General features: G+C 39.3%; 1 protein-coding gene across 7 annotated transcripts in view; it reads left to right on the top strand.

Moving 5' to 3' along the window:
- HMCN1 (hemicentin 1) overlaps positions 1–15,385 on the top strand; it is an 883,583-nt gene that overhangs the window by 29,900 nt on the left and 838,298 nt on the right. For 3 of the 7 annotated variants that reach the window (XM_079903116.1, XM_079903111.1, XM_079903112.1), the window contains exons 3-5: positions 3,135–3,209; positions 7,251–7,321; positions 10,845–10,896. The gene's annotated coding sequence lies outside the window, so the exon portion shown is untranslated. Of the gene's footprint in view, positions 1–3,134; positions 3,210–7,212; positions 7,322–10,044; positions 10,156–10,844; positions 10,897–15,385 lie in introns of those variants that run through there. The other 4 variants (XM_079903113.1, XM_079903114.1, XM_079903100.1 and 1 more) reach the window with 4 other exon arrangements.

Raw genomic sequence — 15,385 nt, 5'->3', positions numbered from 1 at the left:
TCTACCTTTTTTGTAACCTTGGGCCAGTCATTTAACTTTTCTAAGCATCATTTTTTAAATCTTTAAAATAAGAAAAATAAAAACACCTACCCTGCTCAGCTCACATAGCAGTTGTAAGGATTAAATGGGAATATATACATATGAAAGTGATCTGAGAAGCACTGTGCACAAGACAAATAAATTATTATGACTATTAAGATGTCCCAGGTATCTTAAAAAGAGCTTGAATATTTTAGCAAGTAGCATAGATTATCGATTAAAAGTCTTCTCATATTTATTATGAAGCATTTTCCTATAAATAAACGCCACTATTATTTTCCAAGAACATTTTCTTATCCATAAAGGAAGATGTATGACAGCTCTCTAACCTATGCAAATCTTAGCTATAAGCAAAATATCTCTCATTTTTTCTCTTCTACCCAAGATAATTTGTTTCATTTCCTGCAGGATTAGCTATCATAGGAAAATCAAGGTATATAAAAGCCACCTTTGATGCTAATATTGTGAAAATGATTACACTCAATGGTAAACTATGTTAGGAAAATGCTTTTAGATGTGGCAAATTTTACTTAGCACAAAAGACTATTTTTAGAGCTGTTAAATAATAGCAGGCTTTTTTTTATTATAAGAATCTAATGAATTTTTTGGTACTTTAGCCTATAATTCTTCTTTATTTCAGTGTATATTAGTTTCCTGTGGCAGCTCTAACAAATTACCACAAACTTGACGACTTAAAACAACAGTTGCAGGGAACAGATGTTTGAAATCAGTTTCATTGGGCTGAAATCAAGGTATCAGCCAGGCCACCCTGCACTCCTTCCACCGGTTCTGAGGGAGAATCCATTCCTTGCCTCTTCCAGCTTCTGTGTAGTTGTCAGCACTCCCTGGCTCAAGGCTGCATCACTTGAATCTCTGCCTCGTGGTCATGTTTCTCCTGCTCTTCTGGGTTCCAGGGATTAGAACAAGAATATCTTTGGGTGATATTTTTGGCCTACCACGTGGTAGTGCTCAATCATTTATCAGAATCACCTGGGAGGTTTGTTAAACCACAGAGTGCTGGCGCCCACTCCCAGAGTTTCTGATTCAGTAAGTCTGGAGTGGGATCCAAGATTTTGAACTATTAGCAAATGCCCAGGTGATGCTGGTGCTGCTGGTGCCAAGCTCACATTTTAAGAACCACTAACTTACGTTATCCAATGCTTTAAAAATTACATTCATGTCACTTTTCCCACCTCAATGTTTTTATCAACTTTTTTTTTTTTTTTTTTTCTGTACGCGGGACTCTCACTGTTGTGGCCTCTCCCGTTGCGGAGCACAGGCTCCGGACGCGCAGGCTCAGCGGCCATGGCTCACGGGCCCAGCTACTCTGCGGCATGTGGGATCCTCCCGGACCCGGGCACGAACCCGTATCCCCTGAATCGGCAGGCGGACTCTCAACCACTGCGCCACCAGGGAAGCCCCTTTATCAACTTTTTATATGTCTTTTGTGCATGTTGACAGAAACAGTGCAACTGACACTTTTTTCTCCTGTGGATTCTGCCGTGCTTTCTTCTCTGTATTAGAGCTCTGCAGTTAGACATTTCTAGAGATCAAAATGTTTCTTCTATGGACTCATCTGATGCTCCCGTTGGTTTCAGCAAGAGAAAGTATAGGTTTTATTTTAGCCTGGCATTCAAGGGCCTCCAAAATATGACTTTAAATCATGCCTACAGTCCACAGCCAGATTCTTTGCAGCTCCCCAAACACCCTCTGAACATTTGTCCCAAGTAGGAGACTTCCACACTCTGTGGTTCCTGCCTTTCTGGCAGTTTCATTATATGAGCTTATATGGTTGCCATTTTTGCCTACTCTGCTTCAAGTCAGATTCTGTCTCCTGTAGTCAAGAGTCCCGACTAATAACCTACGTGAAGGGTATGACTCATAATCCTTTAGTAACTCTTGTAAGAAAAGTGGCACCTCCATTGTCCTGATGAGAATTTCTAACCCCCTGTGTATATTAGACCATGCACTTGAAGACATGGGTATAATGGAAAATTATATATAACTCATTGTTATGAACCCAAGGCAGTAGAAAAAGAAAAACAGAAGAATCCAACTCTTTCTCTTCAGGAGAAATTTTCACAGGAATCTTGGTGTGGGAGTCCAATCTTCTTAGTTGTACTTTTGATAGTTCAAAAAGGTAAAGCCCAGAAAGGTCAAATCGCTCACTTCTCTCATTAAAAATAGCTAATGGAAGGGGAAAGACATGTAAATAAATTAAAAATAAAATGTATGGGTACAGTGGTAGAAGTATACACACAATATGCCAGTGGGGCACAAAGAAGGAGTGGGTATTTCTACCTAGAAGCAAGAGAGAGAAAGGACTCGAAAATGACTTTAGGGAGGTGGCAACTCTTGAACCCAGCTCCCCGGGACAAAGAGTGCCTTACAATGTCCGCTGTTTCTAGTCTTCTACTCATTTGCATAAAAATCATACAGCATTAGGTCAACAAGGATTTGTAAGATACCTATATATATGAGGTGCAAGTTAAATAAGGTAAGGATTCTTTTCTCAAGAAGCTCACAGAATGACACAAAAATCTCCTCCACTTTTAAAGTACAACATGGTTAGAAGATAAAATGATATGCTGCTTAGGATATTTTTCCAAAAAAAAAAGTGGGGGACAGGAAGTGGGTGGAGGAATAGATGAAACAAGTCTTGCCATGGGATAGAAATGGTTGAAATTAGGTATGATTGCTTTGCAGTGTGATGACTTGGCTAGGCTTAGCTACATTTCCCAGAATTCTATTCCCTCTATATTTCCGGTTAGGGTGGGCCATAAGAGACCTTCTTGTTTGGAATTTGGGGACTGGAAGTAAAGCTGCAGCCATTTTTTTTTTTTTTTTTTTTAGCGGTACGCGGGCCTCTCACTGTTGTGGCCCCTCCCGCTGCGGAGCACAGGTTCCCGAAGTGCAGGCTCAGCGGCCATGGCTCACGGGCCCAGCCGCTCCGCGGCATGTGGGATCTTCCCAGACCGGGGCACGAACCCGTGTCCCCCGCATCGGCAGGCGGACTCTCAACCACTGCGCCACCAGGGAAGCCCTGCAGCCATTTTTATAACCATGCATATTGTCTTTATCTGTTGGTTCACCAGATTGGCATGAGACAGACCTGAAACTGCTCCACCTACTTCTGGAACTTGCTTCAGCCTCTCCAACTCCACAGCAAGGTACGTGTGCCTAGCTCTGTGATGAAGGGCCTGACTTCTGTAAGACAGCCACAAACCAGGGTCTAAGGCAAGATGAGTTTCAGTCTGTCCTCGAAGTTGCCAACTCCAGCATGTTCTTCCTGTCTCCCACTTTATACTCATCTTCCCCTCCTGACTGCCTGCCCTGTGCACTTCAAATTCCATCAATCGATTCAAGGGCAACAGCCTTACAGCGACTATTAAACCAAGTTCCACAAAGGCACAATTGTATATGTACAAGCATACACACATATATGTATATTTAGACACACACACACATATTCACACATGTCCTAGTAGTTACACTTAACTTTTTGAACACTGACTGATACAGTGGGTGATGGGTACATTGTACTCTTTATATTATTTTCAGTTTTTTGGATATGTTTGAAATTTTTCCCATTAGTACTTTATTTTAAATTCACTATGGAAGAGTTTGGCAATAGAGTCTGTATAAGATGCTATGGAATCACCTGAGGGGAGCCATCTCCAGCATATGAGGGAGGAGCAGAAGTTTCCTCCTCACAGCCAATCTCTCCCTTTGCTTCCCCACCTCCCTTTCGTGCTCCTTCCTCCTAAATGCAGGTCACTTTAATCCTCTTAATCCTTCTTCCTAAGCATCCGCCCCCAAATTTCAACCAGGCTACGGCATAATCCTTCTTTTTGTTTGTTTTTTTCGGTACGCGGGCCTGTCACTGTTATGGCCTCTCCCGTTGCGGAGCACAGGCTCCGGACGCGCAGGCTCAGCGGCCATGGCTCACGGGCCCAGCCGCTCCGCGGCATGTGGGATCCTCCTGGACCGGGGCACAAACCCGTGTCCTCTGCATCGGCAGGCGGACTCTCAACCACTGCGCCACCAGGGAAGCCCCATAATTCTTAATTCTCTATAAATATATCTGTCCTGTTTCTGGATTTCCAAACTCTTGTTTCCACCTACATGTTAGATGTCTCCTTATTCATGGACAACCAACATCTAAACAGTAACATTACTTTTCAAAACTAAAAGCTAATCCTTCCAACTTCCAATTTCTCTTGGTCATTCATTCCTCGTCCCTGAGCCCAAAATCCAGGGTTATCTTGGACACCACCTCTCTTCCACCCAATCTTTCGCCATATCCTGTCAATTTACTTCCACAGATCTGCATTCTAGGGCATCACAAAAGTTTCTCTTCTCTTTATTATCTTATCCATCTGGTCATTCTTGTATTCATTCCACAATGGTTTTCCAAGCATCTTTTAATATAGAAAATCTTGAGATGGATTGAAGGAAGAAATACATCCTTATCCTTTATCATTGCTTAAAAACTTACAGCCTCTCCCATTACTTACAGAATAAAACCATGCTGTTAGTCTTTAAGGTCATCTAAAATCTGGCCCTGTGTGTGGGAGATGTGACTGCTGCTGCGGTGATGAAACTTTCAAAGAGGCTTTGGGGAAGGACTGTTTCCAGAGTAAGAGCCTCCTTAGAAGTCAGAAGTCAGGCTAGGAGAATCTCTGTCTTCCCGTCCCTTTCTTTCTTTTTTCTTTTTTTAAATAACTTATTTATTTATATTTTTGGTTGTGTTGGGTCTTCATTGCTGAGCACGGGCTTTCTCTAGTTGTGGCAAGTGGGGGTTCATTGCGGTGCGCGGGCTTCTCATTGCGGTGGCTTCTCTTGTTGCGGAGCACGGGCTCTAGGTGTGCAGGCTTCAGTAGTTGTGGCACGCGGGCTTCAGTAGTTGTGGCTCACGGTCTTAGTTGCTCCACGGCATGTGGGAACTTCCCGGCCCAGGGCTCAAACCCATGTCCCCTGCATTGGCAGGTGGGTTCTTAACCACTGCGCCGCCAAGGAAGCCCCTTCCAGCGCCATTCTGAATCTGGCTGGGAGTTAAGAGAGCACAGCTTTTAATTTCTTCCTATGTTAAAAAAACAAAACAAAACAAACAAAAACCTGTGATTATACAAATGATATGTGTTCTTTTTTTTTTCTAATTTCAAAACTACAGAGAAGCAAAAAGAATAAAATAACAATGACCTCTAATACCACCACCCAGAAACACCTAACCACTTTTCATATTTTGGTGTGCCTTCTTAAAGAATATTTTAGTTTTAATTTATAAACTTTGGATAACACTGTACATACTGTTTTCTAATCTTCATATTTCATTTAACAATATATTGTGAGCAACTTTCCATGTCAATAAATAAATTTCTGCATCTATCATTTTTGAAGGCAGTACGCTATTCTCTTGTATGGATATAACAATTTATGTACACGCTTCCCTTTTTTGGGACATTTAGGTTATTTCTAATCTTTCTCTACAACAAAAAAATTTGCAATAAGTATCCTTATAGATGAATCTTTTTCTGCATCCTCTCTTTAGAACAAACTCCCAAAAGTAAAATTCCTGAGTCAAAGGTAATGTATATTTTTAAGGGTTTTGATATAAGACCATATATTTTTCTGAGGATCATTGGGAAAACTTGTATAGGATTTCAGCAACATGCCAATGGTATGAGTCTAAATGTGGGAGAACTACACTTAAAGTTGCCCTTAATCACCCACCTTCTGAGGATATTAGAACTCTGGGGTGCTAGTAGGTTAATTACTTTTTTAGTACAATATATATTAACCTGATAGTTTGAAAGACAACAGTTTGATTTATATGTAGATAATGTACATTATAAGAATTTATTCATCATTTTATAGTATTATTTAATTTGCTCCAGGGTTTGTTTCTTTGGATAGACATTTGGGTTGCTATTGTTATTTTTCAATATACACATTTTCTGTTTTAGCACAAGACAGTAATGAGTTTGTTAATGAGATGGCATGACAGAAAACTTCCACTCTACCCTTCTATAACAATAGAACTCAGCCACCCACCTAAGAGCTATGTTTCCCACTTTTCTTGCAGCTAGGTGTGGCCATGTGACAAGTTTTTGGCCAATGATAAGTAAGCTGAAGGGATGTACGCCCTCCCCTCTACCCTCCTCAACTTCCCACTGGTTGGAATGCAGACATGGCAGTAGCTGCTGCAGGAGCAGTCATATTAGACCACTAGTTGGAAACTTCACGTTGAGGGTGGCGGAGCAGCTAGATAGAAAAACCTAGTCCCTTGCAGCATGAAACTGCTAAGTCTGCCGCAGTCTACTTAAGCTTGACTATTCTGTGAGAAAGAAAGAAACTTCTATCTCGTTTAAGACTGTTATTTTGACCTTTGTTTCAGGAGCTAACACAGAGGGAAGATTTGGGGAGCTTGGCCATTTATTTTCACTGGCCACTAATAAAATAGTCCCAGTGGCAGATTAAAATTGTAACAGAGACTTTTTTAGGTTAAAGGACAAAGAATATGTTGACAGTCAAGTAAATCGAAGCCAAGATATGTTACCATAGAAATATGTGCAAACTCTTTCAACATCTAATGAGCTTTTTCTTTGAGTCAAAAGTCCAGTTACATAGGGCTTCCCTGGTGGCGCAGTGGTTGGGAGTCCGCCTGCCGATGCAGGGGACATGGGTTCGGGCCCCGGTCTGGGAGGATCCCATTTCCCGCGGAGCGGCTGGGCCCGTGAGCCACGGCCGCTGAGCCTGCGCGTCCAGAGCCTGTGCTCCGCAACGGGAGAGGCCCCAACAGTGAGAGGCCCGCGTACCGCTAAAACAACAACAACAACAGCAACAAAAATCCAGTTACGTAAAAGGAATGATTAGGCTTATTGTCTTGTGGTCTTGCTTCCACACTATATAAAAAGTTAGACTCAATGACTTTGCTTTAATTTTTTTTTTTAATCTTTGTGATTATATAGATTTCTTCCTTGATGTTCAGGGATTTTATAAAGATGAAAAAAAAGATGAATAAAGCTTCAAATTATAAAAATTAACTCCATGTAAATTGCATATAAATATATGCGAACACCACTGTTTTATAAATTATAACTGTACTTACATATTACCTTCCTAAAATGATCTAGATATCACCAACTAAACAATAAATTTTACATTACCTAGTAAATACATGAAGTTGATTATTTCTATATCCACTTTAGAGGTAAGGAACATGAGAAGAAAGAAGCAATTATGTCACAGACGAGTTTCGTGAAGACCCAAGAGACTTACTGTAAGTCTTATACTGTGTATGTGTGTGTGTATCCATATATACGTCTCCAGTACCCATTTCTTTCTTCCGAGTAGCACCCAGATTTCCTCTTGTGCAAAAGCTCACTGAGCAGTGACCATCCTATAAATCCGGATGCGTGCCTCCATGGAAGTTGAGAAGACCAGATCCTTCCTGGCCCCTCCGCTCACCCCAGCCAAGGGGCAGGCACATGAAGAATCAGCCAGACAGTTGCTTTCCCATGGGTTTTTGAAACTTGAGTGACACAAGGAAACAGCAATGGCTCTGACCACAGGAAGTTTTCCAGCCTGTTTCCAAGCCCTGCCCTGCAATACCACATCAGTTCTGAGCACACCATCAGCACCACCAAACCCTTTGCTCCAATAAATACGCTTTAGCTTCACTTGGCCAGGTCACTTTTTGTTAGCAGCATCCAAGGGACTCTCACTGCCACAGAATCTCTTACCACCATAGGACCTAACCTCTCTTTCCCTAGCGAATAAGCTTTGTTTAAAACCTAAATGGACAAAGCAAATCTATGTAAAATCATGTTTCAAAGTTTTACAGGGTACAAACGTAGTTTTTTGTTGGCTACAACTTGAGAATTCAGCATATGGGTTTTAGCGTTCTCCCTTTTCATTCTAAGATGTAAATATTTTCTATCTGAAAATTTAACCATATACTTCAAAACTTAGGTAATTTTTTAATATCCTTGAATTATTCCGTTTTTATATACTAATTTACATCTTGTGAATTAATCTGTTCCTTAAAAATAATTAGTAAATACCATGATAGAGCTTCTGTCTCATATTTTATCTGTTCCACACAGAGAACCATAAACTAAGTTGGTAGCCAACTTAGTTGTTAAAACAAGTAACTCATCACTCCTAATGGACACAATGATTTGCCTCTGCTTCGCACAACTTTCCATTTTAAGCATCAGACAAGCAGAAAAGACTGGTGGCTAAGCAACAGCTTTCCTGTCAACGACCAGAAATAGAATATATAGAAGGCTAATTTATAACATATTATATACATATGTAATATATAAAATTAAAGAGAAACCCAGCCCCACAGTCTGGCTGTTCACCCAGAATGCTTGTCTTGAGTATTGAATTCATAATGACAGTGTGTGAATTCCGAATACATTTGATCCATGAATTCTAAAGTAACTATATCATCTTGTGTCTTTCTCATTACTGAAAAACCAGCAAGTAATATAGAAACTAGAGTTTTGAAGCAGATTTCCTTAGAAGAACTATTGGTGGAGTGTACACTTAGGTTTTGTTGAACCAAGTCATTGCTAATGTAGCATTCACATTTCTGTTGCAGTACTGCTCTCTTGGTTAAAACCACACATTTGATGCCCTAGGAGGACATACCCCAAGCAGTTAGTAGTGAACACCATGGGGAGATGACCGTTTACTTTTTCCTCTGTATTCTCTACAATGAAAATTAAAATTGCTAGTAGTTGCTGGACGTTTATGAGGTGCTGGACACTGTTCTAAGATCATGTGTGTTTAGTCACATTAGCATTCTCCACTTGGCAGATAAGGAAAGAATCTCAGAGAAGTTGTGTAACTTGCTCAGAGTTATGCATACAGAGAGCAACAGAGAGCTGGGATTTGAACCCAAGCAGTGAAGCTCCAGGTCTTCACTACTTCACTAGTTTTCCTTTTATAAGTGTGTTTATAAATATACAAAGAAATAATCCCAGAAGCAAATATGCATTATTATATATTAGGGAGCAGTGTGAAGTGTGAGGAATCTTAGATTTCTAGAAAAATGTAGATTGTATCCACTTCCTTATTTCCTTAGTCTCTGTGCTTAAGTTTCTTCTCCACCATTCTGCTGAAACTGCTTGCAGGAAAGTCTCCAATGAATTACAATTTGCCACATTTCCTTTCTCAAGGAATATGATATTTGACACTATTGTCTACTTCCTCCTGGACCTTCTCTTCTTTTTAGCTTCTATGATGTTGCCATTGAAAAGTTTTCTGCTGCCTCTCCCCTTTCTTCACCTGTTCCTTAAATATTGATATCCAATATTCCATACTTAGTCCTTTTTCCTTTTAGTACTATAAGAAATTATGATTTGGTTATAAATAGGAACCAAATCATGCATGCCCATAGCAGACATTGCTATTTGATTTGGGCAGTTTTCTCTGATCCCCGATGCTATCTTAGAATTCTCAAAAATGCTTCAGGCAACAATCAAATGATCAGAGTTTGCAGATGAGAAGAAACTTTTTTCCCACACCTGTTTTACATACCCATCTTGGAAGAGCTCATCTGTAATCATGACTTTAAATTCCAAAAATCCTGGGGCTTATTCATTAGTGTTTTCAGAACCTTGCATAGTGCCTGCAGAGCATGGTTTAGGTTGGATAAATATTTGAAGCACAGATGTTAAAATGTTTGATGAACTAACGATATCTAAGTATGTCCTGACATGTCTTGGCTGCTTGAATATAATTAAAATTGAAATGTAGTGGTCCTAGAGTATATACAACATGTGACAATATTACAATGAGGTATGTACATTTTTTAAAAAATTATTTATTTATTTTTGGCTGCGTTGGGTCTTCGTTTCTGTGCGAGGGCTTTCTCTAGTTGCGGCGAGCGGGGGCCACTCTTCATCGCGGTGCGCGGGCTCCTCACTATCGCGGCCTTTCTTGTTGCGGAGCACAGGCTCCAGACGCGCAGGCTCAGTAGTTGGGGCTCACGGGCCTACTTGCTCCGCGGCATGTGGGATCCTCCCAGACCAGGGCTCGGACCCGTGTCCCCCGAATTAGCAGGCAAATTCTCAACCACCGCGCCACCAGGGAAGCCCCGAGGTATGTACATTTTGAGAAACTTTATTTCTGGACAAAACTTACTTTCGGTACGCGGGCCTCTCACTGTTGTGGCCTCTCCCGTTGAGGAGCACAGGCTCCGGACGCGCAGGCTCAGCGGCCATGGCTCACGGGCCCAGCCGCTCCGCGGCATGTGGAATCTTCCCGGACCGGGGTACGAACCCGTATCCCCAGCATCGGCAGGCGGACTCTCAACCACTGCGCCACCAGGGAAGCCCCAAAACTTACTTTTTATATAAGACTTTATAATTATTTTCAAATAAGTAAACTTAACATCTGCTCAATAATAAGAAACACCCAAGGGAACTGTGGAAGTTTCATTTGGGGTTTGAGGAGTTGGTAGCAAGCTAATCCAGTGGGATATTTTCCTCAAAATTATAAAATGCAATTCAACGGCCAGTAAGAATAAAATGCGTTTTCTATGTATTCCTAGCCAAGGTTAAAGTGGTAGCGTATAATTCTGCACTGTACTTTGTAACCTTTTGAAAGAATTATACATCCTCAGTAATCAGGGTTGCAGCGTGATATTTTTTCCGAAAATTAATAAAGTAAATAAATCTCTAAAATGTTTACTACAAAGATGCTTCCAATAAAACATGTTTATAGAAGTAGAATAAAGTGTTGTAAACTTTGAGCCTGATTTTTCTCCTTCCTCATTGTTTCATGTTTAGATTGATCTACAAAGGAGAATTATTATACAACAGGGAAGTATTTTCGACTGAGGTAATATTGCCTAAAATTTATTTATTTATATACCACTTTTGCCATTTTTTCTGTATTCTTATAAAAGCACAATAGTACCTAGCATATGGTGCTAAGTAAATGTTAGCAGTTATAACTGTATATTATCAAAGATGCTTGGCTTATGTTGAGGGTGAGAAGTGTACATTTTTCAAGGCATGTAATAATGTGGTTCAAAGTGTGACCTATCAGCTCATATAGCATTTACACTAGTGCACATTCAATTTCAGGGTGTAACCAGAAAACAGCAGCACAGAGGTGGTGTAGAGCCCAGGACAGGAGGGCCAGCTTGTTTATAATGTATCAATTTTCTCACGCAGGTATTGGCAAACTTTTTCTGTAACAGGCCCTTTGGTAAACATTTGGGGCTTTTTGGCCATATGGTTTTTGTTGCAACTGCTCAGCTTTGCTGTTGCAATGCAGAAGCAACCACAGATAATACATAAATGAATGGATGTACCTGTGTGCCAGTAAAATTTTTTTTTAAAACTGGTGTGCTGGATGTGTCCCAGGGATCATAGTTTGTAGACCCCCTACGCCAGTGGTGTGGTTTTCGTGCTCAATTAGTTTTCTTAACTCTGCATATTCTTTTTTCATTGTTTCATCCTCTGTGTGTGTGTGCGTGTGTGTGTTTGTGTGTGTGTGTGTGTGTTTGCCATTGCTATGTGTTTCATTTTTATGTCGCTCATTTTTAATGTGGACTGAACTTCAGTTTGCTCTGATGCAGGTAAATTCTTCTGGACACTTTCCACCTTATCTGAGATTTGTTTCTCTTCCATTCAGTATGTAGTATAGGCTACATATTGAGATGGGAGCTACATGCAGTCTTTATTGGAAGACCTGAGCTCTGTACTTTGATCTGAGATTACGTTAAATATTCTATAACAAAGAGCAATCGAACTAGTTGGGAGTATATTTTATTTTTGGACAGATTCTCTCAGGCTTTTGTTCATTTTTCCATTCTTCATGAAGCCCTGGAAAATGGTAAAGTCTGGAGTATTAACTCCTCCTGACATTGCCAATGCGCTCCTTTATTTCACTGATCTCCAATTTATTTTTGGGGGGGTTGGTGTTAGTAATTTTCTGGATTTGTTTGACTCAAAATGTTAATTCAATATTGTTTCTGATAAGTGGGAATAGGATTAATAGATATTCTCAATCCTTTTTATTTATTTCTTATTTTTTTAGATGCCTCTTTTCAAAGTTTATGGCATTAAGCTTAGACTCTTTCCTTGAATGGTAACTAAGGACTTTTTTTTCTTCATCCTATTCACATTGCTTGTTTGCCTGTTTTGTCTGTGAGCAGAATAGTATGGTGGTTAAAGATACAAGCTCTGGGTTTAGACTGCTTGGGACCATATCCGAGGCCTACCAATTACTAGTTAAAACCTGTGCTTCAGTTTCTACATCTGTAAAATGGGATAATAACAGTATTTTTTCATAAATGCATTATACTATTGAATGAGGTATTATGTATAAAGTTCTAAGAATAATGCCTGGCACATATTAAATACTATTCAAATTGTAAATATTATTGATATATGTTTTTGATTTTTGTTTTCTCAGATATTGGGATAGGTGATTTTGCTATTTGGTTCATTCTGCCATATTGACCTTCAGCTGTACTATTTTTGAAGCTCTATAGTCATTCTTTATTAGAAATTAAACCTAAAAACGTATAACAAACTCTATTATAATCACTTATGGACAGTAGAAGAAAGAAAAGGGGGCATTTAATATGCTTAATAAATAAGTAAATATGAAAGAGTTAGCCTTGCAGCTCTGTTTACAAATGAAATTGATTCATTTTCAGCTTCGTGTAGACTTGATTTATTCTGCCAGCCTGGCTCATATATGACTTGACTCACTTCAGAGCATACACTTTGTACTTTGTTTTGTCTGGTTGTCTCAAAGCAAGCCTCTTCCGAATCCCCTTTCCTGACCTTATCTTTTGGCCACAAATGCCTTTTCTTATCTCCTGCCACCTGGAATGATGTTGGTTCCACTCTTTCCATTATTTCCCCGTAAAGGAATCTTTTGTACTCCTGGCTCTAAATGGCAGAGACATTCGTTATTGCTTGCTTATGTTTTCACCCAGAGTTTTAGGTACAGACTTTGTCCTTCATTTAATTTGAATGTGGGGTTTAGGGTGAAAGGATTCTATCCAAATCCAGGATACTGGTTCCTTAGAAATCTCTTAACTTATAAAAATTAATGGAATTTTTTCAACTGGTTGCACTGGGACTCAGGTATAGATAGGCCTAGTTTTGTATAGCTTCTTTACAATTCCTACCACCATGTCCTCTTACAGTATGAGTTTTTCAAATCTTAGAATTATATTATAGCAAAATGGAAATAAACAATTATGTTCAATAAAAGCAGCATCACTGGATGGGATGCACAGTTAAATTAATTTTTTGATGAAGTGAAGATCAACTAGAAACCCATTTTATCTCTATCTTTCTCTCCAACCTTAATATTGAACATGCAAAGATTAGCTTGACTTGGCGCTGACCCTAGGACTTAATCTGAAAATCAAAGTATACCTTTGATAATAGTTTGTTTTTGTTTTCTTCTAAAAATAGATGTTTTTCCATGAAAGAAAGTTTGTTTCTTGAATTCTCATTAATTGAGGGTTTGATATTTTTCTCTTAGCTCTTGTTTATATGCTACCGTAGAACGAGGTGTGACCATAATATTTGGTCAGTCTGAGTTACTGTGGCTCATGACGTCAGTTACATAAGTCCAGGTCTAATATTTCCAAGTTTCTGTGTAGCCAGGCTACATGAGAACCACATGATGAACCAGATCTTTTAGTCATGTCTAGTTCTACCATATTCATATGAATATGACAAGAAAGGAAAGAATGGTAGCATACTTCTTCAAACCAATTAGGCAACATTTCAAGTATTCAGATTAATTCTGAAAATAATATAACAGACCCCTGGGTTACTGCTGTCCATTGAGGACTTCTAAATCCTCAAAAAAGTAAGTGTAAAAGGTGAAGGTATCTCCCTCCCCTTCATACTCTTCCTTTCCCTCTCTCCTTAGAGGTCATTGTACCGAAGATGGCGTATGCATCCCTTATTTAATGCTGTGTAAAAAAATTACCCCTAAGACTTAGTGATGTAAAACAACCCGTTATTATTGCTCGTGAGTCTGCAGGTCAGCTGAATAGTTTTACTGATATGAGGTAGGCTGGGCTGATCCGACCTAGGATTGCTCATGTGTCTATGGTCAATTGGCAGGTCAACTGGGTTCTGGTTTGTCTTACTACAGCCTTACTCATCTGTCTAGTGGCTAGCTGATTGTAGGCTGGGGTCATGGGGTTGACTGGGCCATGTGGTGTTCATCACTCAGCAGACTAGCCCAGGCTTGTTCACTGGACACTAGCAGGGTTCTGAGAGGGAGAGGAGAATGGAAGTGTGTTCGGCCTCTGGCAAAACATTGCTTTCAGTGTATTCTGCGGGTGAAAATGAGCGTCACAAAGACATGAGATTCAAGGGGTGGGCAAATAGACTTCACTTCTTGGTGGAAGGAGTGGTAAAGTCACATTGTAAAAGAGTGGATTTCTAGGAGGGGTGGGAAATTATGGTCATTTTTGTGATCCATTGCAAATCATATGTATTTTTTCTATGTATGTAAATGTGTTTATATTTATAAATAATATTTCCTATTGTTATAAAAATTAGCATAATTAATACCCTATTCAATATATGGCTTTACACATTTAAAAAAATTCATAATTATTACTGTATCAATGAATTTAATGCATCACAACTTATCTATACCTTCTCTTGTGGATGGACACAATAATTTCCCATTATTTTTTGTAATCACAAGCAAAGCTGCAATGAACATGCTTGTACACAATTTAGTGTGCATATATGAGAGTTTCTCTAGGTTCATTTCTGGAAAATGGATGGATTGGGTTGTGCAATACATACATTTTCAACTTTACTAGATATTGTCAAACTCTTGTCCAAAGTAGTTAGACCTGTTTACACACCCCATCAGGGAGTAGAACACCCCATCAGGGAGTAGTTTAATTTCTCCTACATTCTTATGAATTACACTTTGTGTTATTAGACTTATTTTTATATTTTGTGGAGCCAGTTGGAGAATATTATCATTTAAATTGCATATTCAGTTAGCAAGGTTGAACATATTTCATATGTATACTGGCCAGATAAATTTCCTCTTCTGTGAATTAATTGTCTGCTCATATATTCCAACATTTAAATTTTATTTTAAATACTAAAAGGATTTCCATTGAGTTATTTGTCTTTTTTTATTATTTACAGTTAAAATGCATATTAATACTGGAAACCAGTCCTTTTTCAATTATATGTATCATCTATCATCTTTTAGATTGTGGCACTTACTTTAACTTGGTTTATTGTGTCTTCTATTATACAGATGCTTTTGAATAGTAGTATAGTCAAATATTTCAATATTTTCATGGTTTATG

Source organism: Stenella coeruleoalba, assembly GCF_951394435.1.
Source record: "Stenella coeruleoalba genome assembly, chromosome: 1".
NCBI classification, from domain to species: Eukaryota; Metazoa; Chordata; class Mammalia; order Artiodactyla; family Delphinidae; genus Stenella; species Stenella coeruleoalba.
The sequence above is the reverse complement of the archived record's forward strand: the minus strand, read 5'-3'. Positions and strand labels throughout refer to the sequence as shown.